General features: G+C 45.7%; 1 protein-coding gene across 2 annotated transcripts in view; it reads left to right on the top strand.

The window, feature by feature from the left end:
• Positions 1–26,481, top strand: part of AXIN1 (axin 1) — a 58,623-nt gene that overhangs the window by 10,617 nt on the left and 21,525 nt on the right. The window lies entirely within an intron of this gene.

Below are 26,481 nucleotides of genomic sequence, written 5' to 3'. Positions count from 1 at the left end.
CAGGAAAGTGTAGTTAGCCATCAGACTGAAGAATTCTGGAGGCCCTTTGTCTGGGCCTCCGTGTCATTGGGTTTATGAAAGGGAAGCACTTGCAGAGACCAAGGCCCTCTGCGTGGCCCACGATGCCCGTGGCTCTGCTGTGCAGCACCTGTTTCAGGAGCCTAGGGCTGGTGTGTGGGGCGTGGCAGGCCAGGCCAGCGTGCTTGTTCGCTGTGCAATTCTTGAAATTGAGCCACACCTGTCGGTCAGTTGCCTGGTGATCAGCCCATTCTCAGGATTGTGCACCAGTTAGTGTCACTGAGATGTGAATTTGATTCATTCCCACCAGCTGTGTTAATTATTCCTAGAATCCTGACTTCATTTACACCAATTTGCAATTTTAGAAATCTGGAATTTGGCTGAATAGCAGTAGTTCAGTTAAGAAGGGACAGCAGTCTAATAATTCTTTCTTCAGTCCAGCTTGAGGCTGAATACTTGCGTGTGGAAGAAAATCAGCATTGCTTTATTTTTCCCCCATGTCACATCAATACACATGCATGTTTTTGTGAGCCACTCAGGGTCCTCTCAGAGCCCATTAATTCCAGAAAGTGTTTTTATCTGAGGAAACAACTTCGTAAATCTCTTCAGCCCCTTCCTGGGACTGAGGCTGGCCATCTGACTTTGTTAAAATAAACAGCCTCCACATCGCATCAACATCTTCAAAGAGCCCATAAAGAGGCCATGCTTAGGGTCTTATGTTGATGAATGGATTCATCTCCCACCCCTCCAAGCTTCTTTTGCAATGGACTCCTGTTTGCTGGGTGGATTACAGCCTTGGCCCATGAGCCTTCTCTGAACTGTTGAAACTTTTTGTAGCAACTGGACTTAGTTCTTTTGTTTGGACCAAATTCGTCCAGTTTCTTGTTTTCTTCTTTTTCTTCATCTTTATTCTTTTTTTTAATTTTATTTTTTATTGAAGTGTAGTTGATTTACAGTGTTAGTTTCAGGTGTACAGTAAAACAGTTCAGTTATATACATACATATATGTATATATTTCCATTATATATGTACACATACGTACAAATATTAAAAATGTAAATGTTTGTTCATTATATTTGATTATAAGAAATTGAATATAATTCCTTGTGCCATGCAGTAGGACTCTGTTGTTTATCTGTTTTGTATATAGTAGTTTGTATTTGCTAGCTCCAAACTTCTAATTTCCCCACCCTTTCTCCTTTGGTAACCACAGTTTGTTTTCTGTGTCTGTGAGTCTATTTTTGGTTTGTAAATAAAATTTGTATTTTTTTTTTTTAGAGTCCACATATAAGTGATATATATTTGGCTTTCTTTGCCTGACTTATTTCACTTAATATGATAATTTGTAGCTCCATCCATGTTGCTGTATATGGCATTATTTCATTCTTTTTTATGGTTGCAGACTCCTCCAGTTTTGATAGACAGAGGTGAGCCCTGCATGGTATGGCCGGGTGGGCTTCATCCTCAGGCCCCCAGCAGCAGGGGGCTCCTATTCCCTTATCCTCTGCTTAGCTAGCTTTGTGCTCTTTGAATTATTTAAATACTTTTATCTGTTATTGACCGTCTCTGGATCACTATCTTTAGTCTATAGGGCCTATCAGTTTGTCTTGAACAGACATTTGAAACTGCTCATGTAGAATGTTGCTTGCTGTATTGCTTGTAATAGCTACCAGTTAGAATAACTTGAATGTCTAATAGTAGAATTGACTGCACAGGAGTTTTTTTCTGTATGGTTAGAGAACACAGGCTTTTTATTTTCTTCTTTTTGTTTTTCTACATTTTCCAAATTCCTATAAAACATATTTCTTTGTAATTGGAAAGTATATTATTAATATATACAAAAATGTATCACAAGAAGGTCTGAATTATATGCAACTTTTCAAAAGCATATTTTTTCTTTTAAAATGATGCATAGGTGCCTGGCTAGCTCAGTCAGTAGAGCATGAGACTCTTAAAAGGATGCATAAAAATATTTCCTTTTAGTGTGATCTTAGGTCCTCTTAATGTTTGCACTACTATACCAGTATTTGAAACTAATTTTAAGTTTTATTAAAAAAAAACCCATGGAGACAAGGAAGAATTCAAATACTGCTAAAACGCTGATAAGTAAATTTAGCAGTCTCACCACCCCTTGGCTTTCCCAGGTTGGCCACTTCCAACTGTGTCTTACACTAGTGTATTAGTAAGCTCAGGCTGCCGCACAGAGTACCACGGACTTGGGGGCTTAAATAGCAGACATTTATTTCTCACAGTTCTATAGGCACCGGCAAGGTAGGTTTCATTCCATTCTTCTCATGGTTTGCAGACAGCCACCATTTCCTTGTGTTCACATGGCCTTTTCTCAGTGTGTGCCTGTAGACACACAGTTCCCTGGTAGCTCTTCTGTTAGGGACAAAGATCCAGTCAGATCAGGGCCCCACTTTTATGACTTCATTTAACCATTGTGACTTCATTAGAGGCCCACCCCATCTCCAAATATAGACACAGTGGCGGGTGGGTCAGAACCTCAACCATATGGGTTTTGGGGGAGTGTGGACTCTCAATCCATCATTACCTACCTTTCTGAGTAATGTGCTTTTTGAGTTGTCTGCTTTTAGGCAGTCTCTCTTGGCACTCTCCTTTCTCCCACCACCTGCCCTGATTATTAATATATCTTGGGTGTGGTTTATATCCATATTTGGTATTTTCATTGCTGAGCCAAAGTTTAGGCAAGCATTTTTTCTTTCTTGTACCTTTTTTTTTTTTTGGTGTATGTTTTTAAGTTATAGTTGTTGCATTTAAAAAATTTGATTAGAATCTTGACTTTCTGACATGAATCTTGCCTTATGCTGCATCAGCTTAAAACATACCTGTTAAAATACTTCTCCACTATAAAACCTGTCAGATAAACTCTTTTTTTCCCAAGAGACTTGTCTCCTAAAACCTTCCCTGTTTTCACTCCACTTGAGATGATTGCTCTTCAGCATGCTGTGTGTCTGCTGTGATGTGCTTGTGCCAGAAGTACTTGAAGAAGAGGTTGGTTGGATTTAGAGTTTAGATTGGGCAGCACCTCCCTCAGAAATGTAAAGGATTTGCATCATCATCTTCTGTCTTCTAGAATTATACTGGAAAGGCCTGACATCATTCTGTTTATGTTCCCGTGGAGGTAACTTTTCCCTCCTCTCTGAATGTTTCTCAGATGTTTTCTTTATCTTCAGTGCTATTTCACAGTTCTGTGTGTTACTCTGGGGCTTTTTTCTTTCATTGTGTTGAAGAAACTTGTCCTTCAGTTCTGGGAATTTAAAAAATGTTATCTCTGGTTATTTCCTATTTTCCGCTTTCACTTCTTATTTTGGAGCCCCTGTTATTTAGATGTTGGACCATTTGGAATGATCTTTTAAATTGTAAGCCTCTTTTTCTTCTATTTTCCGTTTCTTTTTGTTGTGCTTTCGGATCTTTCTACTAAATTTTTCCTGCTGTTGTTTTCTGAATATATACTCTTAAAAAATCATCCTTTCTTTTTTGGTTCATGGATCAACATTTAAAAATCCTTCTGAGGAGAGAGGGTATAGCTCAGCAGAAGAGTGTATGCTTAGCATGCACGAAGGGCCTGGATTCAATCCCCAGTACCTCCATTAAAATTTTAAAAAAATAAATAAATAAACCTAACTCCTCCCCTCTCCCCCAAAAAAGAACATTAAAAAAAAATCTTAATGGTGTTGACCTAAAACAATGTAACAGTCAGTTATTTTACCAGCAAAGTGGATTTATTGCAGAGAACTGCAATTTGGGACATGTCATCTATGGCAAGCCACAGGCAAGTCCACAGAACAAAGGAGAGGAGACTCTCTTATAGAGGAGAAGGGACAGTTGGGAGGGGCTGTTATAAACAAAGAGCCCACTGGAGGAAACTGGGAGTTCAGAGTATAGTGACTTTTCACTGACTGAGTTGTGACAGTCTCTCATTGGCTGGGCTGTTCCTTGGGCAAAGAGAAAATCTTTCTTCCTCTTGCTGGTAGTGAAGTAGTAACCTTCTTCATGTTGGAGATGCAAAGATATGTTTCTTCCTGTTCGGGCTGCAGGTGATGATGTTAGGGTGCCAGAGCTCCCTCTTCTGGCCTCCCAACTCCATTTTAAATGAGGTTTCTCTTTATTAACTTTCACATTTGCATCATGCCTCCTACCCGCTCCTCCGTAGGGAGGCAAGGTGGGTTATTGCCAAGAAATCCTGCATATATGTGGGAGAAAGACTGTTCTTTTTTTCTATAACTATAGGGCTAGGCTTGGAAATAAGTTTGGAAAGCTTATTTTAAATAGAAAAGCAAGAGAAGAGTTCTTTGGGAATAATTCAGTGAAGGAAAAGGAGATGTGAGCACTACTGCTATTTAGGAAAGATCTAATGTGATGACCATAAAATACGTAATTTATAGGTGGTAACATTGTGGAAGGATTCCTGGGATCCTTTACCACCCTTGAGATCCCTCAGTGAGTAAAAATTGTATGCATATGTGTAACTTCTCAGGAGCACGTTTGTTCTGTGTCAGGCGTAGCTGAAGGGTTGGTGTTTTGGGGAAGATATGGGTGCTGTATCTCACTCTTGTATAACTCTTGGTTTTCTTATTGAATCTTCTTGAGAACTGTTTGGTCCTCTTAGGACAATTGATCCCTATCCTGGCAGTGGACTTGTGAAACTGAATAAAGAAAACCTCATTTACATTGGAGTCTGGAAGCCAGAAGGGGAGCTCCCGTGCCCTACCACTCCATTCAGCCACATACCTGACAGGAAGAGAGGTATCTCGCATCCCAGCAGGGAGGTGTCTACCATCCTTGCAGGAGGAAGGAAAATTTCTTCTTGCCCTGAACCAGCTTCAAACCCTGCCAGTAGGAACCCTGGCAACTCAGCCAGTGGGAGGCCATCACCACCCTGAACCCTGGCTTCTCTTTCAGGGGACTTTGGTTCAAAGCACCCATCCTAGCTTCCTCCTTTTCTCTATAAAGTAATGCTCCTCTCCTTTGTTTGCTAGACTTGCCTATAGATTTTGCTATAGCATTGTTGTCCTGAATTGCAGTTCTCTGCTATTTCCGAATAAATCCATTTTGCTGATAAAATAACTGGATAATCTCAGCGGATTATTATAATCACAATGTTTTGGAGTTTTGGAGAACAAAAGGAAGATCAAGGACAGTGGTGCATGTATGTCCAAGAAGAGCAGTGTCTGAGCAGACAGGAAAAGACAAATCTGTGAGGCTCAAATACAGCCGCCCCCTTAAAAAGAGGATTGGCAGAAATACAGATTCATTCATTCATTGAGTGCCCTCCATGTGCCAGATACTCTCCAGAAGCTGCAGATTTACTAGTGAACAAAGCAGATAAAAGTCCCTCCAGTCATGGAGCTTACTCTTCAACAGGGAGGACACACACATGATGACAAAGCAACTAAAACAGAGCATTTCAGATGGTGAAGTTTAAGGTGGGACAGAGGGAGAATGGCAGTTTTAGCAAGAGTGGCCAGAGAGGGTCTCATTTGAGAGAATGACTTTTGAGCAGCACCTGAAGGAGGTGAGAGCACAAACTGTGTACCCGGAGGAAGGTGATTCTATGCAGAGGGGAGAGCAGGATCTGAAAAGTAAGAAAGTCAACAGAGCTGGAGCAGAGGGAGTGAGGGGCGAGGAATAGGAGATGAGCTCAGAGAGGTGACATGACATTTCTGAGACTGGGTTATAAAGCCATGGTCAGATTGTCAGTATGTTGATGGTATTTAGAGCCCTGACCTTGTTGATGTCCTCAGTGAGTGGATGTAGACAGGGACGAGAAGGGGGCCAGTGACACTCCATGGCTGACAGCTTGAGAAAGGACGGAAGCAGCACGGAGCCTGAGGAGACCAGGCCAGTGAGGAGGGAGACACCAGTGGAGCCCAAGTGAAGGGCGTGTGTCAAGAAACATGGGATGACTGGCCGTCAGCACTGCTGGTGGATGAAGTAGGATGGGGACTGATGTCATCAAGGTCAGCAACATGGAGGTTACTGGTAACCCCAGGTTGTGGTGGTGCTGGGAGATGGTAACAGCATGTTGAAAGAGCTCACAGCCCTTTGAGAAGGGACTGTGTCTTAGTCTTATTTGTATCCTTGGCTTTAGGTGAGGTCGTGCAGGTCTGCTCTTGATGAGTATGCACTAAATTGGAATGACTCTGGCTACTAGAAAACACCTGCAGGGAGTGCGGAGTTGGATGGCTTTGTGCACCCAAGCCTGGTGTTCACAGCATCTTCCTGGGATGCCATCTTTATTAAGGAAGCTGCTGCTTCCGCTGTGGTTTATGTCCTGGCCAGTGGCTACCTCTGCATTGGTTTTTACCTTTTTTGGCCTCTCACCTTTGATAAATTAAAAAACAGTCAGATGAAGTGAGAGATTCTATCTGATTCCTTTTATTAACTTTCCAGCAACAAGCTGTGGCTCATGTGTTTCAACACACCACTACCACTGACTGTCAAGGCTGAACTTAATGGCTGAAGTCTCCCATTATGAATGTGTATTTGTCTATTTGTTTTCTTTTTTTCTGTCAAGTTTTGCTCTTTGTTTTTTGAGTCCATAGTTTAAATGCTTACAAATTTAGAGTCGTTACGTGTTCCATGTAGATTGACCTTTTTATTATAAAATCTCTCTATGTCTAATAATGCTTTTTGCTTTAAAGCCTACTTTGTGTGATATTGGTATAGCTTTCTTTTATTAGTATTTGCATGATTTATGTTTTTTCCAGCCTTTTATTTATTTACTTATTTATGTATTGGGGATATAATTGAAGTACATTGTATTAGTTTCACGTGTACAGCATAACGATTTGTATTTGTATTTAGTGTGAAATGATCACCATTGTTTAAGTCTAGTTAACATCTGTCACCATATGTAGTTATAAAATCTTTTTTTCTTGTAATGAGACCTCAATCTTTAATTTTCAAATTTTCTGAATTCTTATATTCAAGTTATTTCTCTTATAAGCTAGGTATGTCTAGTTTTTAAAAATCCAGATTCTCTCTCTTAAGTGGCATATATAGTTGGTTTGGTTAATGTCATTACCAATATATTTGGATTTAAAACTGTCTCTTAAGTTGTATGTTCTCTTTGTTCCTCCTTCTTCTCTTTTCTTGCTTTCTTTTGGATTATTTTTTTATTATTCAAATTCCCCCCTCTATTAGCTTGTTATACATTTGTGTACTACTTTTTTTTTCATTTTTAAAATGTAGTTTTGTATTTATTTTACAATATATTTAAAAAATTGAGGTATAGTTGATGTACAGTGTTATATGTTGCAGGTATACAATATAGTAATTCACAATTTTTAAAGGTTATATTCCATTTATAGTTATAATATATTGACTGTATTCCCCATGTTGTACAATACATACTTGTAGCTTATTTTATACCTGATAGTTTGTACCTCTTAATCCTCTACCTCCATCTTGCCACTCCCCTCCCCTCCCCCAACTGGTGACCACTAGTTCCTTCTCTACATCTGTGAGTTTGTTTCTTTTCTGTTATATTCACTAGTTTGTTGTGTTTTTTTTAGATTTCACAATGTAAGTGATATCTTACAGTATTTGTCTTTCTCTGATTTATTTCACTTAACATAATGCCCTCCAATTCCATCCATGCTGTACACCAGAAACTAATATGAGATTTTAAATCAACTGTACTTTCATTAAAAAGCAAACAAACAACCCATTTAAAATATGGGCAGAAGAACTGAACAGGCATTTTTCCAAAAGAGAAAATGCAGATGGCCAACAGGAACATGAAAAGCTGCTCAACATAACTAATATCAGGGAAATGCAAATCAAAATCACAATGAGACACCATGTCACACCTGTCAGAATGGCCATCATCAAAAAGAACACAAATAACACATGTTGGAGAGGGTGTGGAGAAAAGGGAACCCTTGTACACTGTTGGTCGGAATGTAAATTGGTGCAGCCACTATGGAAAACAATATGGAGGTTTCTCAAAAATCTAAAAATAGAACTACCATATGGCCCAGCAATTCCACACCTGGGCATACATCCGAGAAGAACAAAAACATTAATCCAAAAAGATACACACACTCTGCTATTAACAGTGTTATTTATAATTGCCAAGATATGGAAGCATCCTAAGTACACATCAATAGATGAATGGATAAAGAAGATGTAGCATATATATGCAATGGAATACAACTCACCCATAAAAAGGATATTTTGCCATTTGTGGCCCTTCATTGTTTTTTGTTTTTGTTTTTGTTTTTGTTGTTTTTGTTTTGCTTCAAAAACCAGTATTTTTTAACTGGCATAAACATTTTCGTTGCATCAAAAACAACAAAATACCTAGAAATAAACTTGACCAAGGAGGTTACCTATTCTCTGAAAACTAAAATGTTGATGAAGGAAATTGAAGATGATACAAAGAAATGGAAAGATATCTTGTGCTCTTGGATTGGAGGAATCAACATTATCAAAAATGGCCATACTACCCAAAGCAGTCTACAGATCCAGTGCAACCCCTGTCAAAATACAACATTTTTCACAGAACTAGAATAAACATTTCCAAAATTTAAATGGAACCACAAAAGACCCCCAAATTGCCAAAGCAATCTTTTTTGTAGGTCTTTTTTTTTTTTTCTCTTCTTTTTGTTCTCTTTTATTATGGTTTGATGACTAGAGAAGTTCCTTTAACATTTATTGTAAAGCTGGTTTGGTGATGCTGAATGCATACTACTTTTTAAGTGGTTGCTCTAGAGATGATAGCATGCCTCCCTGACCTATTCGAGTATAATGTAAGTTGGTTCTTGTCACTTACTGGAAATTGCAAAGACTCAGGGTTAAACACACCAATTACATACTCCCCCATTGCTCTTTTTGCGTTTGTTTATTTTATTTGTATATGTATTTTAAATTCCTTAAGACATGATCATTATTTTTGTACAGTCAGTACTTACTTAGATTTACTCAAATATTTCCCCATCCCATTTCATTTTATCTGTTCCTGCTTCTCTAAGTGTCCCATTTGGGGTCATTTTTCTTCTCCACATGAAACTCTATTTAGTATTTCTTTTGGTGTATAGTTACTGGTGATGAATTCTCAGTTTTTGATAGCCTGAAAATGTCTTTATTTCACTTCAACTTTTGAAGAAAGCTCTTGATGGGCACAGAACCTGAGGTTGACCCTTTAGGCTTGGTTCCTCTGCCTTCTGGACGCCACTGTGTCTGTGAAGTCAATCTCACTGCTGTACCATTGAGGCAACTTGTCACTTTTTGGTCACACTGTTAAGATTTTCTTCTTTGTCTTTGGTAAAACTACTGAAGTTTTTCTGTCATGTTTGTTTATCTTACTTGAGGTTTGAAATACTTTTGGAATCTGTGGCTTGATGATTTTCATGAATTTGGGGAAATTCTCAGTTAGCTAGCTCTTCAAATATTGCTTCTGCTCTGTTTCTGTCTGTCTCTCTCCTCTCCTCTCCTTTTGGGATTCCAGTTACTCCTGTGTTAGACTTTTCTTCTTTTTAATCCTTTTCAGTAGTTTCTGTCTTTTTTTTCCTCCCCATACTTCAGTATATGTATTTTTCAGACCTTTCTACATTACACTAATTTCTCTTCCATTGTATGTACCCTTCTATTAGGCCTCTCTGTTGAGTTCTTAACTTCTGTTGTATTTTTCCATTCTAGAATGTTCATTTGACTTTTTTTTTTTTTAATGGAGGTACCAGATATTGAACTCAGGACCTCATGCATGCTAAGCATATGTACCACTGAGCTATAGCCTCCCTGCTGATTCCTTTTTTTTTTAATATTCAGTTCTTTGCTCAAACTCTCCAACTTGTCTTTTAACTTACTGAACACATTAATCACATGTATTTTAATGTCCTGTACTTCTTAAATGGGGGTATTTTGTGGTTCTGTTTCTATTGTCTGTTTTTTCTTCTGTTCTTGAGTCAGTTGGTCCCATCTCCTCATATGTTAGGCAATTTTTTATTGAGTACCAGATATTGTATACGAACAATTTAGAGATTCTTTGAAATCCCTAATCATATTTTTCTTCAGTGTGAGTTTACTTTTGTTTCCGACTGGACTTTAGTGCGGGGACCAATCACCTTGTTCTAGCCTGGAACGCATCTGATGGAACACTGGGCTTTACTCTTTGGGCAGGCTGCTATATGCCTTCTCCTTGGATATAGCCCCTTGGGGTCCTCACTGAAAGCCTGGGGTCTTCACCAGGGCCCACATCTTTGGTATATGATGAGCACCCACTTAAGAATTCTGGAAGTTTGCCTTTCATTTTCAGCCTACTAGTCATTGCTGGAGAACGTCAAGGGGAGAAGTGGGACTATGGGTGTGACTTACCATTTATCTCTAGTGCTTTGGCCCCTTAGGACCTCATTGCCTTGGTAGTGCTCTGGTGTCTTAAAACAGATTAAAACATCTTTGTCTAATTGTCCTCACAGGTGGTTTGGTTTGCAGCAAGTGGAAGTCCAAAGCCCACTTTATTTTACTTATCAGCTGTTTTTTTAGAGCTTGATTTAGATGAACCCTGACGTCAGATAGTTCTGTTGCGTGGTTTTAAAAGTCAGAAAAATCTGCAAAGAGCTGAGTATTTATAGGTGTGTCCCTGTTTCTCCAGACCTGCCTTCACATGGCCTCTGGGCCCAGAGGCTGTTCTGCCCTGTGGTGACCATGGCACTTGTCTGGAGAGCTGTGTTCTTCAGGGGTGTCCCTTCTGCAGACCACGGCAAGGGCCTGCTGTAGTCAGGTGCACAAGTGGAAGTCAAAGTATATGCTCCCTAGGTTATAAAATGCAAGTATTTCTCAAGAACCAAACACCCACCCCATTTGCCCCCTCAATACTGCTTAAAGGTAAATAATCTGAATAATTATGTGTCCTTCCAAAGTGTCTTTATGCAGCTACAAATTAATATGAACATATTCTTCTATTTTTAATGCTTAATGCATTTTAAAGTAGGAATATTCTTAAGAGGAATGGACGTGACCTAAAAAATTAGGTCCATCACAGACTATGGTATACATTGAGGGTGAGCTCTAGATCTGTTACATATGCATTCATTTTTCAGGTGTAAAGATGACTTTGCTAATTACTGTAAACATCTTTAGGATTTTCTTTGTGTTCTGAATTACATTGCTCTCATCCACTTTTGCCCCATTCCCCATGTGACAGAGTTGATTGGATGGATGAGTGGCCAAGTTCATTGTTGGGGCAGAGTGTAAACGTAACGAACTGGCCCAAATGAGAGACAGATCAGGGCCCTGGTGGATGTAGTGTTACCCAGGGAACAGACCAGATTGGCTCAGCCCTGCATGTGCCATGTGTGTGGGACACATGTACCCGCTGGACATGATGTGAAGGATGCCCCTGTTTGAGCCCGTGTCACCAACACTGTTGCTGGGGACAGAAAACAGACCCTCAGATGCACCTGTGCTGGAGCCCTTGCACCATCCCCCCACCCCGCCCAGGTGTTCCCATCAGTGACGTGGCTGTGCCCCACCCTCCACGCAGCCTTCCAGGGACACTGGCCTGATCAGGCCTGGTGCTGTGCTCTGAGGTAGCGATCAGAGCCAGGCTTAGGCCAGCGACAGAGACACATTGTTGGGCATCACAGCATTGAAGGAATGTCAGACTTGCACCTTGTTTCTTTGAAATTTCATTTGCTTTGTGGTGCCACATGCAGTTGTGTTGGAGATAATTTAAAGATAAATCATTCCCCTGTGAACAAAAAGATTGGCAAGTAAAAGCAGCCCAGGCCATTTGTTGCCACAAGGTCTAGTCATCACTATACATTCTGTGTACACACGGAACATTGGGTGTATCTTAACGTAGTTAGGCTTCCTCACAAGGTGGTCTTGTTAAGTTCATTTGGATATAGTGAAACTCTTTTAAAAAGAAAATCCTTTTGAAACATTGTGAAAGAAAACTTCACAGGTGGAAAAATCAAATACCTTTTTTTTTTTAACATTTTTTATTGATTTATAATCATTTTACAATGTTATGTCAAATTCCAGTGTTCAGCACAATTTTTCAGTCATTCATGGACATATACACACTCAGTGTCACATTTTTTTCTCTGTGAGTTATCATAACATTTTGTGTATCTTTCCCTGTGATATGCAGTGTAATCTTGTTTATCTATTCTACAATTTTGAAATCCCAGTCTATCCCTTCCCACCCTCCACCCCCCTGGTAACCACAAGTCTGTATTCTCTGTCTGTGAGTCTATTTCTACCTTTTTTTTAATATTGAAGTGTAATCGGTTTACAGTGTGTCAATTTCTGGTGTACAATGTAATGTTTCAGACCAACATATACATATATTTATTTTCCTATTTTTTATTATAGGTTATTATAAGATATTAAATATAGTTTCCAAATAACTCTTAGAAAAAATAATTGCAGGCTTTCTCCCTCAAGTTTTCATTTTCTGAACACACTTCTTGTATGTGCTGAGTCTAGGAAACGTGTGTTGCGTGGGTATAGGGCTGCCATGCGCTCTGTGAGCTCAGAGAGGAACTGAGGGTTACCTGGTGATGCTGTGAAGGGAAAGGGTGACACGAGGCTTGGAGTTCCTGATTTCTGAATTGCATCATGAGAACAAATCATTCTATTTTATGATCAGAAATTTGACTTTGACTAGGTTCATAAGCAGATGTTTTAAAATTTTTAATAAGCCATGTTTTTAGAAGTCACTGATTTGATGTTGTAGCTTCACTGAAAACCAGTCTCCTAAGCAGAGTTTTGTGGGATCTCGGGGTTGCAGCTGTAAGCCTCTGTGCCTCATTTCATGTTCTTGACTGATGACTGATTGAGGCCTGTGTTAAAGAGATCATGGGTGGGCCATGGGATCTGCTATTTTGAAATCAGCGGGGACCTATGTCCAAGAGTCTCTAGCTCAGTTTGAAAGACCTCAGAGATAGGCACAGATAGTATCTCTGTAAATTACTCTAAATTGCCTACAATTTGTTGGGAGTTGCCACTTGTAAATGTTTATCACAGTCATGACTTGTTTGAGTTTGTGAAGTGTGACTGGCACTCCTTCTTTGGGACTGGTAGATTCCTCAGAGCTTCTGTTCCAGGGGTCCAGGCTGGAGTCTCCAGGGGAGGGTATTCCAGCTGGCCCTGCCATTGAAATGAGAATGACTCGTTAAAAATCAAGATGGCAGATTCTGTGAAACATCGTGTTCCAGTTTTTAAACACTACTACATAAAGTTCCTCTCCATCAGATCCATGTAACCTAAAAACCTAATGTAAAACATTTGTATAAGTCCAGGCCCCAAAGAGACTTCTGCTGACATTGGAGAAGATAGCCATTAGCAGAGCAAAGCCCATTTGAATGTGTAGTAACCCAGCAGAGGGGAATGGGGCTTCTGGTTTGGTTAGTTACCACTTGAAGCCCTTGTGGGGACGTTCTGTAGGTGACTTCTGTACAATACTTTGTGATTTTCAAAGTGCTCTTCATGTATATTGTTCCATACATTTCAACAGCTGCTCTGCAGCAATGAATATCCAGAGACACATTATCATCAGTTATATAAATGTATTTGGTGCAGGAAAATTTAAAAATTTGGTTAAGTAAAAAATGATCTGGCATCCCACTGCTCAGAGATAGCACTGTTCTATGTAGATTCCTCTAGAATCTCCCTGTGAAAATGGGCTCCTAATTCATGTAACTCATAATGTGAATCTTTAGCAGTTATTTTAAAGAGTTACTGGCTTGATAGTGTAGCCCCTTATGAGAATTGTGGCAGAAAGGAAATGATACCAAATGGGGATACCCTCACCCCTCACTTTCTCTTCTGTGAGTCATGGCTTCCCATGAGTATTATTCTGACTTCTTGGAGCCTTGAATCTGCTTGGTTAGGCATTCATACTGACTCTTATGGAAAATTAGTGGAACTGTGGGATTTAACTGTGACCCAAAACTTCTGCCACCCAGCCTGTCTCCTGCTCCATGTGAGGGATCCTGTGCAGGACACATGGTTGCTCATCTGTATTGAGGGCTTTCTGCATTGTCTGGCCCTTGGCAGCACTTTATGTGTACTATTCCGTAGCATGTTCAGAACCCTTTCAAAGAGGCGACCATGTCGTTCCACTTTGCGGGAGGAATGGTGACGTTTCCCCAGGTCAGTAGCTGACAAGTGGTGGTAAAGGGGGATTGGGCCCTGGGGCCATTTTGGAGCCAGGGTTCTTCACTGTCTGCCTCTTAGCAGGCAGGTGTGAGCAGCCACCATGCCCAGTCTGTGCTGTGCCTGTTCCGTAGAACAGATATCCTCCTGTTCTGCTGTTGGATTGTGACCTTAAGTGGCTTTTGATGTGTTGTGCTATTCAGAGTTTATTCATAGTAGTGGGTGGGATGTGCCAGCTGGTAATGAAAATAAATAAAATGCCTTACAGAATGTGGAGCCAGAAGGCAACTTCATGACACAGGTAATGTGATGACTGAGCAGGCAGCTCCCACCTGATGCCGCCAGGTGACTCATTCTCTCAGCCTTGCATCTCCTCCATCCTGAGTTATCTCTGAGCTTTGTCACAGAGGCAGTGTGCATGCCCTTTGGTGCCTGTTCAGCCTCTGATATCACCTGTTCCTGCCCCCAGCAGTGACCCCAAGTGTCTGTCATCTAAACAGAGCCCACAATCCTTGTGTAGATGGGGGCTTGTTGGGGGCTCTGCTAACCTTGGGCTGATCATTTGCGTAGAAGCCAAATTTCTCATTTTGCATGGAGGATGTAAAATAGAGATTTTTATAGTTGACGTTGGCCTGATTTCTATCCCATTTTTTAGTATAAACTTTTTCACCTTTGGTTGCAAAGGTAGCAAATTATTTGTTTTATAAGTAACAGCATCTGTGTGAATGTGGGCATCGTGCACTTAAATGTCACTGTGGCTCAGAAAAGCACATCTTACGTGTGGGTCATTGCTCTGCATTTTGCATAGAGGTTAGTCAGAAATGAGGAAACGTCCATCTTAACCATCTAGTACCTTTGTCTCGGTCATTTCTTTGTGGTTTTGAAGTTGCTGTAGTGTGAGAAGACGAAGCTGTTGGAGTGAGTTGCTTTGTTAGGAGGTGGGCCCTGATTCCTTCCTCCTGAGGGACGGGCCTGTAAGTAACAAGCGGACGCTGGGCAGAGCCTGAGTGAAGGCTGGCCATGTCTGTCTGGGTTTGGGTGGTGACCTCCTCACTCTGCTGCTGGCTCCTTGAGGGCTCCTTGAGGACGGTAGGAAAGAGCTTAGGTTGAGCCCACCCCCCAAGATGTGGGTCTAGACTCCCATTCCTTCCCGTTGGTAAAGTGAAGGGCCAGGAGGCCCCATGCACCCCTTAACTCTAGGCCCAGCCTGGGGGCTACTGCCTAGCAGGTGGTGCCTCTGCTCCGCTCTGCTTGGCAAGAAAGTAACAGACTGTCGGTGTGGAGAATGGCCTGCATCTTGTGTGGGTCTCGGAAGCAATGCACGCAGTGAGTGAACTAGACAAGGGAGCGTGTGCTCCCTGTTGGTGCCATTTCTGTAGAATTCTAGAAACCACAGACTAACCTCTGGTGACAGTGGTTGGGGAGGGTGCTGGACAGGATCACAGAGGAGCTCAGGGAGACTACGGAATGGATGCCCTCGCTGTCTCAGTCAAGGTGATGACCTCCTGGTGAACACAGGCAGGACTCCTCATATCTTGGTCCACGGTGATGGCCTCCTGGGTATGGATGTGCGTCAGAACTCCTCACTCTGTCCTCTGTAATTATGTGCAGTTTATTGTATGTCACACCTCAGCAAAGCTGTTTTTAAAAAGCAGTTTCTGTGCCTTCATCTCAGGGATCTGGGCTTTTAGAACCAGAGGGCACACAGTATCCGGTTCCCTGAAGGTGTGGGTTGAGCCCAGCTCTTTGCTTCTGTGGGGCTATGACAGGTGGGCCCCTGCGCAGGCGCCGTCACTCAGGTCAGCGAGGTCCAGGCTCTGTGGAGGCACTGGTGTCATTGGAAGCTGCTTGCTGCCAGTGCTCACAGGGTAACAGGCACTGGCCGAGCTTGGGTACCCTGTCTGCTGGTTCCGTGGGTGCAGGTAGGTGACACCCTGGCAGGGCTGAGCTCAGCCAGCAGGCCTTCCCCCTTGGTGGTTTTTGTGGTGCTGAGGAGAGTAACATGGACACTCTGTTTCTAGTACAAGTTAACGCTTGTCTCATCAAAACAGTATATGTCGTAAGTTGTGTGTGGTTTATGACTGTGCTCTCAGGCTGTGAGCAGCCTGTGACATTGTTTTCGTTGAGCTTCTGTTTACCCCTAAAGTCTGGCTGGACACTGTCGCCCAGTCAGTCTGGAAGCTGCTCATGACCCGGCCCAGGATCCCCACACACCTTAGCAGACGCCCATCTGCTGTGTGGTGCCTTCCAGTCAGTGCTTGTTTCCTGAGCTTTCCAGCCTCCTCCTGTCCCCACCATCTCCTCATTCCCAGGAGGCTCCAGAGGGACCAGACAAGAAGGTGCACTTGGAGTAACTGGAATCATCGGTGAGGTGTCCACATGCTGATCCCTGGTACGGTCGACAACCGCTCTCTGATAATTGGCTGAAAGTCTTACCCCATGGAGGCTGCTGACCAACGCAGAGGGTCCTGGATGTGTTGGGCTGGCTGTGTGCAGGCTCTTTGCTGGTCCCTGAGACAGTGAAGGCCATGTGCCCCTCTGGGATACAGGACTGTGCATGCCAGAGCCTAGGCCACACCCTTGGTTTACCTTTCTAGAAGCTGGTGGCAGTGGGATCCATGATTTCTGTCTGCCCAGTGACTGTCCCCCTGCCCTCTGGTGCCAGAGTCCCTTCCCTGAACAAGGGGGTGCATCTCAGATGTGAATGGGGCTGAGGCCAGTCCCTTGACTGAGGTCAGCTGTGTGCTCTGGGCTCTGGCGGAGCTGGTCTTGGGGAATGAGGATGACGCTCTGAAGGGGATCATCCAGCCTCTCGAGACCACCCACCTGCCTTCTGCTGGTGCTGCTTTGAGACGGGTTTCTGCCTCTCGCTGTCTCTGCCAGTGCTCTGGACGTCGGAAAGCTGAAGGGCCTCACCAGGACCCTCAGAGCTGAGCACGGATCTGGTTCCCTGAACCAGTGGTGGTCTCTGGGACCAGATATCTGGAGCTGCATGGGGAGGGCTCTGAGGGACAGACAGGCCGTGAGGAGGGACAGGTGGTGCTGGGGACATTCTTGAGGCCACATGTGGTGTGCCAAGTGGGTGGGGTGGCCAGTGGGAGCTGGGTCCTTAGTGGAGCTTGTGTTTTCTGGCTGCCACTGTGGCCACACCACCCAGACCCATGGTCAGGGCAGTGCAAGGGCTGCAGCACAGCCGTGCATTCAGGCTCAGGTCGGTGGGACAGGACACAACCCTTTTTGAAGAGAGACTCAAGGGGGTGCAGGCGCTTGTGGCCATGGGAGCATCTCCCGTGGACCCTGGTGTGGGCCAGAATGTCCAGACTCCGCGTGGGCTTACTGTGCTTCGTGGAAGGCTTCTGTCTGTCTCAGGGTCACGTAGGCCTGTGCATGTAGCACTGCTGGGTGTGTGTCTGTCATCCCTGGCCCATCACCCAGTGTCCATGTTCACTGTTAATGCCACCTCTGTCCTTCACAACTGCAGGAGACAAGGGCACTGGCCTCTCCAAGTGGCCATGATGATTTTCAGCAGCAGGCCGTGCCATCCTGTGCTGTGTACACAGCCATCTGTGCCCTCTCTCAGGAGCAGAGGTCTTTGGAGTGGCTTGTGCTCTCCTGCGCCCGTTGCCTGCTGTGCTTTTTCACAGTGATGTCCACCCACTGCAGTGGTGTGGCCAAGGGCAGAGGGTAGGCTCTGGTGAGGACGGGGGACCTTGAGTGGCAGGAGGAGGAAGAAGGGTGGCAGTCGGGGCAGGCAGATCTGGACACCGCTCTTGGTGACTCCTAGTGACAGAGCTCCCTCTGCTGCCTTCTCAGTCAGAGAATCTGAGCAGCTTCCCTCACACCAGGGTGACTGGGCTGGCCAGTTAATTTTTGGTTTTTCAATGTTAGATTTTTTTGCTGTTAATTTTTATATTAAGTGGATTTAACAATGTTCTCTTCAGGTGTTTGGTGAGAAAGGCCTGATTTCCAGGTTTGCAGATTTACAAGCCTGAAGTCTCTTGAATTTACGAGTGTGTGTGTTTAAGGGACGGTGTGGAAGCTTGACCTGTTTTCTAAATTTCTAAATGACACTATCACGGTATAAATTTGTAACTCTTTGTAGTTTTCCAGTTTAAACTGCATTAGCCTGTGTTGCATTATTGGTGTTCTCTTCTTACCTCATAAGAGTCATTTTAAGGCATTTGTCCCTTTGTGGCTAGTTTAGCTGATGTGGTCTGTGAGCCCACTTAGCTGGGTGCATGGATGATTGCAGTGTGCTGACAGCAGGCAGATAGCAATTTGTCAGGTACTTTCAGGGGACGAGACCGTTTTCACTGACTCTTAATGGAAAGTTACGGGAGCCTGAAGAACATTTAGAACAAAAGCTTCATTCAGAGCAGGGTGCATGTAGCTCAGTTCTCAGGTGTGGAGGGTGGCGGGAGAGCACTGTGTTACGAAGTGGCCACACGTGACCACAAGTGACTCTTGCAGTGGCCCACGCAACTGTGCCTATCTGTGTTGGGGAGGGAGCTTGGTGGACCGTCCAGGCCACGCGGGGAGGAGGGGATGCCACCAGGTCAGGGATGCTCACTTGTAGAGCATCCAGAGGTGGGCTTGGTGTCCTCTGGGCCCCAGACACTGGCGATGTCCATCTGTGCAAGGAGCTCGCCTGTGTGCCATGTCAGCGTCTGCCTCCATTTTGTTTCCAGGAGCTCTGAAGGTTGTCCTGGGCGGAGGTGTGACAGGAGGAAGTGAGCTCCAGCAAGTGCATCCGTCGGGTCACGTTCTCGTGCTTGAGTCACGGAGGGCGGGAGGAAGAGTGGATTAGGGTGTTGTGACATCTTGGACCCTCGTCCTGAGGAGCCGTCAGCGCGGGTGCTGACCGTGTCGTCTGTGATCCACCCGGTGAAGGGCTGATGGTGAGTGCGGTGTCGCCACCATGTCACCTCGGTGGCCTTGCTGAGAAGCACAATGAGGCAGCACTCTGCAAGGACAGGGCTGTGCTAGGGGGCAGCTCAGCCAGAGCACAGCAAAGAGAAGCTGGAAGCCAGGCTGCCTTCTTGGCTCTTCCTGTCTTTCCACCAGGGTTTCCAATAACAGTAAAAGGTGTGAACTTTAGGCCTCACAGTTAACCCAGCTGGAGTAGCTCATCAGAGGCTGCCTTCCCTCCGCCTTCCCTCCTGCAACTCCCACCCTCCTGGCCAGGCCACCTGACCCTCACTCTGTCCCCTGCTTTTCCTTCCATGCAAGATCACTTCCTCCTCCCCAAACCTGTTGGTGAGGCCCAGTGTGTGGAAGATGAAAAGTGAGGCCCCAGTGTAGCCCCTGACAGAGGGCCTGGCCTCGCTCTGCCTTCTGACTCTCTTACCCTCTCTCTCGAATTTTCATCTCACAGTTAGAACACTCCCTCCGCTCAGGTACCCCAGGCCTTGCAGGGAGCAAGGTGGCCTTGAGTTGTGGGCCTTACAGGCCCTGCACTGGTCAAACTGCTGCTTCAGGCCTCTGTTCTGCTGTTCTGGGGAATGGTCTGGTCAGGGAAGGCTGTAGATCTGAGGCTTCTAGTTCAGGGACCTGGGACATGTTATCTTCTTACAGATGCAGGATGGAGGGCACAGGCCTGCAGAGGTAGGGCTGGTACCCAGGAAGCAGGCCCAGGCCCTTGCTCCTGCTTGTGGGGTGGCCCTCATCCTGTTTCCTCATCTCTGAAATGGGGAAAATAAACTCATCTAGTTATAAAGGTTATAACTTTGTAACCTTTCTTATTTTTGAATATACAAATGCATTATGTGATCTGAAAACTAAATACATGCATTTGCTTAGAGAGAGAAGCTCTGGGTAGAGGCCATGCGAGGGTCTAAAAAGAAAAGAAGCAGGAACAAGATCCCACCTCTCTTCTGGCGCTTTTCCGGGGCAGCGGGATTCTGCCCTCCTGGGGTAGGTGGCTGCTCGTTGGACGAGACCACTTGCTCACTTACCAGTGCGGGCAGGCCCATGGGGCTCGCTCTGGGTCTGTTGTCCTTGGCGTATAGGCATGGGCACAGAACAGCCGACTGCAGAGTGGGCCCATTCCCGCTGAAGGTGGAGAGAAGCGGTGCAGGGCAGGCGGGGCGCAGCTGACCAGGCCAGCCTGAGCCACAGCCGTCTTAGGCTGGCGTCTGTGTGAGCAAGGGGGTAAGCATGGGCCATGCTGCGAAACAGGAGGTTTTCTGGCTGTCCTTGCACCTTGAAGAGTTTGATGGAGACTCAGGAGAAAGAAGGAACACCGCCCCCTCTTCACCCCTAAATGAAAGAAGGCAAGATTCCTGTTTCCAGGGCCAAGGTCTTCTGACCAGCCCTTCTGTTGGAAACAGCCTCAAAGTCTGAATAAATTGTGTGACATTGTTTGGAGCACTGTTGTTTAAGTGCCTTGGGTTTAAGAATACATCGTGTATGGAATGAAGATACACGGCAGCAGTAGCCTGTGGGCTGGGGGAGAAGAACTGTGTGGAAGGAGGGGGCCCAGGCACAGGTGGACTTCACCTCTGCTCACGTCTCTGTGGGAGAGCACACAATGGCTGGTCTGGAACTCCACTTGGGATACCGGTGGGGTGGGGTGGGGAGGATGCAACTCAGAGGGTCCTGGACCACTGGGAGCCACAGCTGAGCCCTTTGCTGGGCAGCGCAGCAGAGCCCTACTCTGTCACACTTTCTGGGGCCCTGTGACTCAGACCCTGAAATGTCTGTGGCCTGGAGGCCTTCAGGTCTTGAGCTCCCAGGTGTGGCAGGCTGCCCATGCAGAGACGGAGGGGTGAGCGTGGTGAGGGGCACTGAGCTGGGCTGGGTCACGTCAGCATGCGTTTACCTCTTAAAGACGTGGCAGCTGTGCCCTTGCCTCCCTCCCGGGGGCAGGGAGAAAGGCGTTGTCTAAATCCCAAGGACCACTAATGCGCACATGTATGGATGTGCTATTGCAGCAGGGGGAGCGCTGGTCGCATTCAGGAAGGTTTGTTTCATTTAGAAGGTATAACTCATCCCCACTAGTGGGTTGTAGGTCTTGATGGAGGAGGTGCTGTCTTAGGAGTGGACTTTATGTTCCTTTGGGTTAATGATTTCAGCTAAGTGACAAGCATCCCACCCCGATAGCTCCCAAGGCAGACCTCTGTTAACGGCTTGCACTTGTACTTATCCAGCACCCTAGTGTGAGCAGGAACCCCACAGAGCCCAGGCCAATCTACCCACATAAGATTCGGGCTTGGGGAGTGGTGAGACTCGAGCTAAGTGAAGTGCAGGTATTTGGTAAAGATGAGAGTGACTTCTTAGGGGTCAGCCCTACCAATTCCAGCACGTGTGGCACTGAGCAGAAGGACTGTGGGCAAGACACAAGGCTGCCTAGGTGGGAAACAACTCTAGCCACCCAGGGTTAGGAAGTGGGCCGCGTGACGCTGGGGACCAGGGACCAGGGCCCAGAGGGCGCCACAGGGCTGTGCTGAGGAGACTGTGTGCCACGTGGCTAACTAGCTCCTTTCCTCTAGTCTCTGTTTATTTTCCTCGTCTAAAATGATCTTTGTCATTGTTACCACCCCTGCCGCATCCCAAGCTCTGTTTCGCTGGCTGTGTTCTCAGCAGCGCTGGCTGGGAGACAAGTTCCTCTCCTGCAGAACCTCAGACTGTAGCTGGGCCGCATCCCTGAATCAGCAAGTGAGCACATCATGCCTGGTGCTGCTCTGAAGCTTCTCACCTGACAGAAGTGCGGTGGGCACCCCACGCTACAGTTAGTAACTCTGAATGGCCAAGCCCAAGTGACTAGCAAGGATCAGGGTCCCACAGGCAGGTTTAGGATTTGGGGACCAGTAGAATTACAAATATAATTTTAGGAGATGCCTGAGGTGACTGCAGTTTTATTTGGCCAGATTAAAACATTAAAAAAGACAACCACAGAACCGCATCTTACGTGCTCTTCAGAAACCTCCCAACTTGCTTAGGAGAGATAGTCTAGGGAGAGAGGTGTCTGGTCCCTGACGTTCCCAACCAACTGCCATGAAGGTGACAGCGCAGGGACTGTCTCCTCCAGGGAATGGGAGCCTTGCTGCTCAGATGCTGCGTGTGGTCACTGCAGGGCAGGAAGTTGAGCTTGTTTCTAGAATGCTGAGCGGACTTCTTGGTAAGCCACTTAAGGCATTATTTTTGTGCCACAACAAACGAGGATAATGTGAAGCATAATGCAGTTTGTGCCTGAATTTCTGAGTAAAAAGTCACAAGACTCTTGCTCAAGGATGCTCGATAGGAGATGGAGAAGTGCTTCTGTGAGGCCTCGCCTGCCAGGCTCTGTGGGGCTGCTCTCTGGGTGAGAGTGTGTTGGTCGGGCTGCAGGTGGTGGGGCGGGCGGAGAGGTCTGATGACATTCCGCCTGGGAGCCATGCAAGTTAGGCGTCATCTTTCATCCAGAGGGTTTCCAGGAGATAGGAGGTCTCACTTTAAATGAAGGAATCACATTTGGACAACAGGCAGTTCAGGCAAGCCTCCTGCTGAAAATGGCCAGAAATGCTGGGAAATTTTTTTTTTTTTTTAACCGGATTGAAGCCTTTGGAGAGCTAACCAAGCAGGAAGGAGTGGCAGCCCAGGTGAGGAGAAGGGAGCCCAGGGAGGCAAGCTGGAAAGTGGCTGGCCCTTGGCCTCCAGGGGCTGAGGCCGGCCTGGGAGGAAGGGGATCCTTCCCACCCACCCACCCTCGGAAGATGTATGTGTGTCAGTGTTGAGCTGCCAGCTGCTGGTCTGTGGCATGTTGGGATTTAGTAAGGAATGGGGGATGGACAGAGGACAGAGCCCTGTGCATCCCAGATGTGGGAGTGATGTGGCACTCTGGCCTTAGGAAGCGGGGCAGGTGGGCGAGTCTGGCACCTCCTCACCTTCCTAGGAGCAAGGTGGAGAGGTCGATGATGATGAGTGATATTTTCAAAGTGCCTGGGTGGACAAGTGTCTCTTCAAGATCCTGCTTTCAGTTCTTGTGAATATATGCCAAGAAGTGAAATTGCTGAACCATGGTAATCCTGTTCTAATTTTTAGGAACTACCGTACTGTGTTCCATGGTCACTGTACCATATTACATTTCCACTGAAAGCACACAAGTTTCCCAAGAAATAGAAATGATTACCCACCAGAATTCTAACCCAGTGAAAATACCATTAAAGAATAAAGGGAAATCAAGAAGTTTCAGACCAATAGACACTGAGAAAATTGTCACCAGCAGCCCCTTACTGAGGGATGTATTTAGGGATATTCTTCAGGCAGAAGGAAAGTGCTCTCAGGTGGAGATGCCTTCTACAAGAAGGAAAGGGCAAGTATGTGGGTAACTCTAGGTGACCGTTGGCGGAATAAAACAAGACTGATGATGATGATGATATCTTGTGAGGTGTGAGACATACGTAGAATTAAATCCAGGTACCAGCAGCACATGGGTGTGGAGGAGATGAGTGGGGTTGATTTGGACCGTGTTAATTGGACTTGATGCATGAAGGGTACCTCTTGTGATCTTTACAGGAACCACTGAAAGAATAGTAAAAGGGTTATTACTTTATTAGAGGGAGGACAGGGAAAATAAATATTCCAAAAGAAGGTAAGAAAGAACAAAAGAAAACAGAAGAGATACGACAAACAGAAAGCAAATGACGAGATGGAGGGTCCTCTCTCAGTAACCACAAATGGACGCAGCAGGACCAAATGACGCCATTAAAAGGAAAAATGGCCAAGGTGGATCTGGAAGAGGCTGGCTGCTTACAAAGAACACACAAAAGTAAAAGGATCTAGGGAGGTTAAATGTGAAAGGATGGAAAGCCAAGACCTGCAAACAGCAACCCCAGAGAGCAGGCCACACGGAGGCAGAATGCGGGGTCCCGTCAGGTTTTATTCTGAGGACTCGAAAGATGCAGCAAAGCTCAAAGTTTCCCTAAATGCCTGTCTGTGTGCGGGGCGTGTCTGCACACGCAAGGAGCACACTCCCTCCCAGTTCTGGTTCCCAGCTGTCTTGTAGGGAGCGTCCAGGTGTCCCCTGTGGAATTTCCTAGAACTTTATTGTCAGCTGGCATTGAAGGCCCAGCTGCAGGGCTGAGCAGAACCGTCTCCATCCTAAGAGCCAGCTTCACTGCCAGAACTTTAAAGAGGTGAACCCTTCCTTGACTGATAGCCCTTCCTCTTTCCTGTGCTGTCTTGTCTGGCTTTTTCTTCCCTTTGTGTCTGAGTGTGGAGCTCAAGTGGGATTTGCTCTGTCCTGGCAGCTGCAGATCCGCCTGGCGGGGATCCACGTTTTTCCTGCTTTTTGCCATAAAGGTGGACTTTCTCTACGCATGGAAGACACACCCAGGACCTGTTGGGGAGGAAGGCAGGCCATCTCAGATGTACTGGAGTTGAAGGCTTGGTCCTGCTCAATATGGTTCTTGCCACGTGGGGGAAGGTGAGGGCAGCCCGAGGGTGTGTGGGGTGTTGGCTGTGATGTCACAGGGATACTGAGACACAATCTAGAGCTCCCTGTGATGAGAGTTCCAGTACAGTGTCTGTGACAGTGACACTGTTGGTGGTTTTACTTTTTAAGTACCAGAGGAATGACTGTCATTTAGAAATAAAGTGACATTGCAGACTCTATCGTTTTGTCTGCTCCACATCAGCATAAGCATGGGACCTAGGGATGGGTTGTCCAGGTCTGAGAAGATGTCCCCATCCCTTCCCGTAAAGCCTTTAGATGTGGTGCGTCCTGAGAGCCTTTACAGCCCTGCCGCTGCCCTCATTTGCCCAGAATACATTAGTGGTCTCCGAGGATGCCCTCAGGCTGCAGTGGGTTGGTTAGAAAGACCCTGGTGACTGAGTGACTAACCCCCCCCACCCCTGGTGGCATGAGGTGACAAGCACCTGATCCTGAGCTGGTGGGTGAGTCACGAGCCACATCACCATCCACTGCCGTTGCTTCGGTGGAATAGGAGGAGCACTGTGGCTGCACTGTTGGTGTCTGTGGCCTTGGGAGCATGGAAGCTTAGGTCCCCAAGGGAGATGGCCTTGCTTGGTGGGGCCTCTCTCCAACCCAGCTCTGTCCTCTGTGTGACAGGCATCTGAGATACCTAGGGCTTGGGACTGCTCATTAAAGTGCCTTTTCCTGAGTTTGCACAGCATGAACTGGGCCTTCCAGAGGGTCTGTTCATCCAGAGGTGGGTGTCCACACGGGGCTGCGTTGACGTGGAAGCATTCTGGTTTCTTCTCTTTCCACTCCAAGAACACTCAAGTCCAAGGGATGAGGTGACTCAGCCTGGGTCCCCAGAGTCAGTGCAGGCTGCTGTTCACCAGCACTGTGATCAGACATGAGGCGGGAGCTGGGGGGCACCCACCCAGGCTTGGTGGGCCCCCTGCGTGTCATAGCCTTCAGAGACCTCTCAGTCATTTCCCACCTTCACCGTGAGCTGTGGAGACTGACCGGTATTGTTGCCAAGGGAGGCTTCAGTGGGAGGGGGGAAGAGGCAGTGTGGGGATAGCAAGCACGCAGCAGCACAGCCTAGGCTCCAGGAGTGGGTGCGTGTGTGAGGGGAGTCAGGTGTGAGGAAGGATGGCATCTGAAAGCATTCAGAACAAGGTGGATTATTCAGTATGTAGTGCTGACAGCTGGCTCTCCATTTTGGTGCGAGGGAGTAGGTAGATTTTACAAGCACGTATTTCAGGTAAAAATCTAAATTAAAAAAAGCTATTGAAGCATTTCAGGAAAAGTAGAGTAATATATTTATAATCTTTAATAATATATTTATAATGAGGAAGGCTGGCCTATGTAAGATACAAAGAAAATGTGTAAAGGAAAAGATTGGTAAATCTGATTTTGTAGAAATAAAAAAAGTTTTGTAACACCAAACTCAATGTAAATAGTTGAAAAGTGACATTTAGAGAGAAAATATTTTCACATATATAATGAGAAGTTAATAGAATATTTAAAAGGCGCCTGTAAATCATTAAGATACTCATAAACAGCCCAATAGAAAATGGACAGAAGGTACGAACAGATAGTTTAAAGAGGAAGAACTTGCAGGGGAGGGTATACCTCAGTGGTAGAGCGTGTGCTTAAGCATGCATGAGGTCCTGGGTTCAATCCCCAGTGCCGCCATTAAAATAAATAATAAAATAAAGGGAAAGAAATTTAAGTGACACCCCAGACTGGCCAGCCTGACTATCAACCAGGGAAATGCAAACTAAAACCAAGGGTTGGTTTCTGGTTCGGCACATGACGCGTGGTGGTGGTCCCAGCCATGGAGTGCTGGATGGTCACTACTTTTGGGAGGAAGTGGCCAGAGGACAGCATGACAGCCATTGTTAAGCCCGCGGGCCCCCCTCACCCACCATCCCCCA

This window comes from Camelus dromedarius, chromosome 24 (assembly GCF_036321535.1).
Source record: "Camelus dromedarius isolate mCamDro1 chromosome 24, mCamDro1.pat, whole genome shotgun sequence".
Lineage (NCBI taxonomy): Eukaryota > Metazoa > Chordata > Mammalia > Artiodactyla > Camelidae > Camelus > Camelus dromedarius.
The sequence above is the reverse complement of the archived record's forward strand: the minus strand, read 5'-3'. Positions and strand labels throughout refer to the sequence as shown.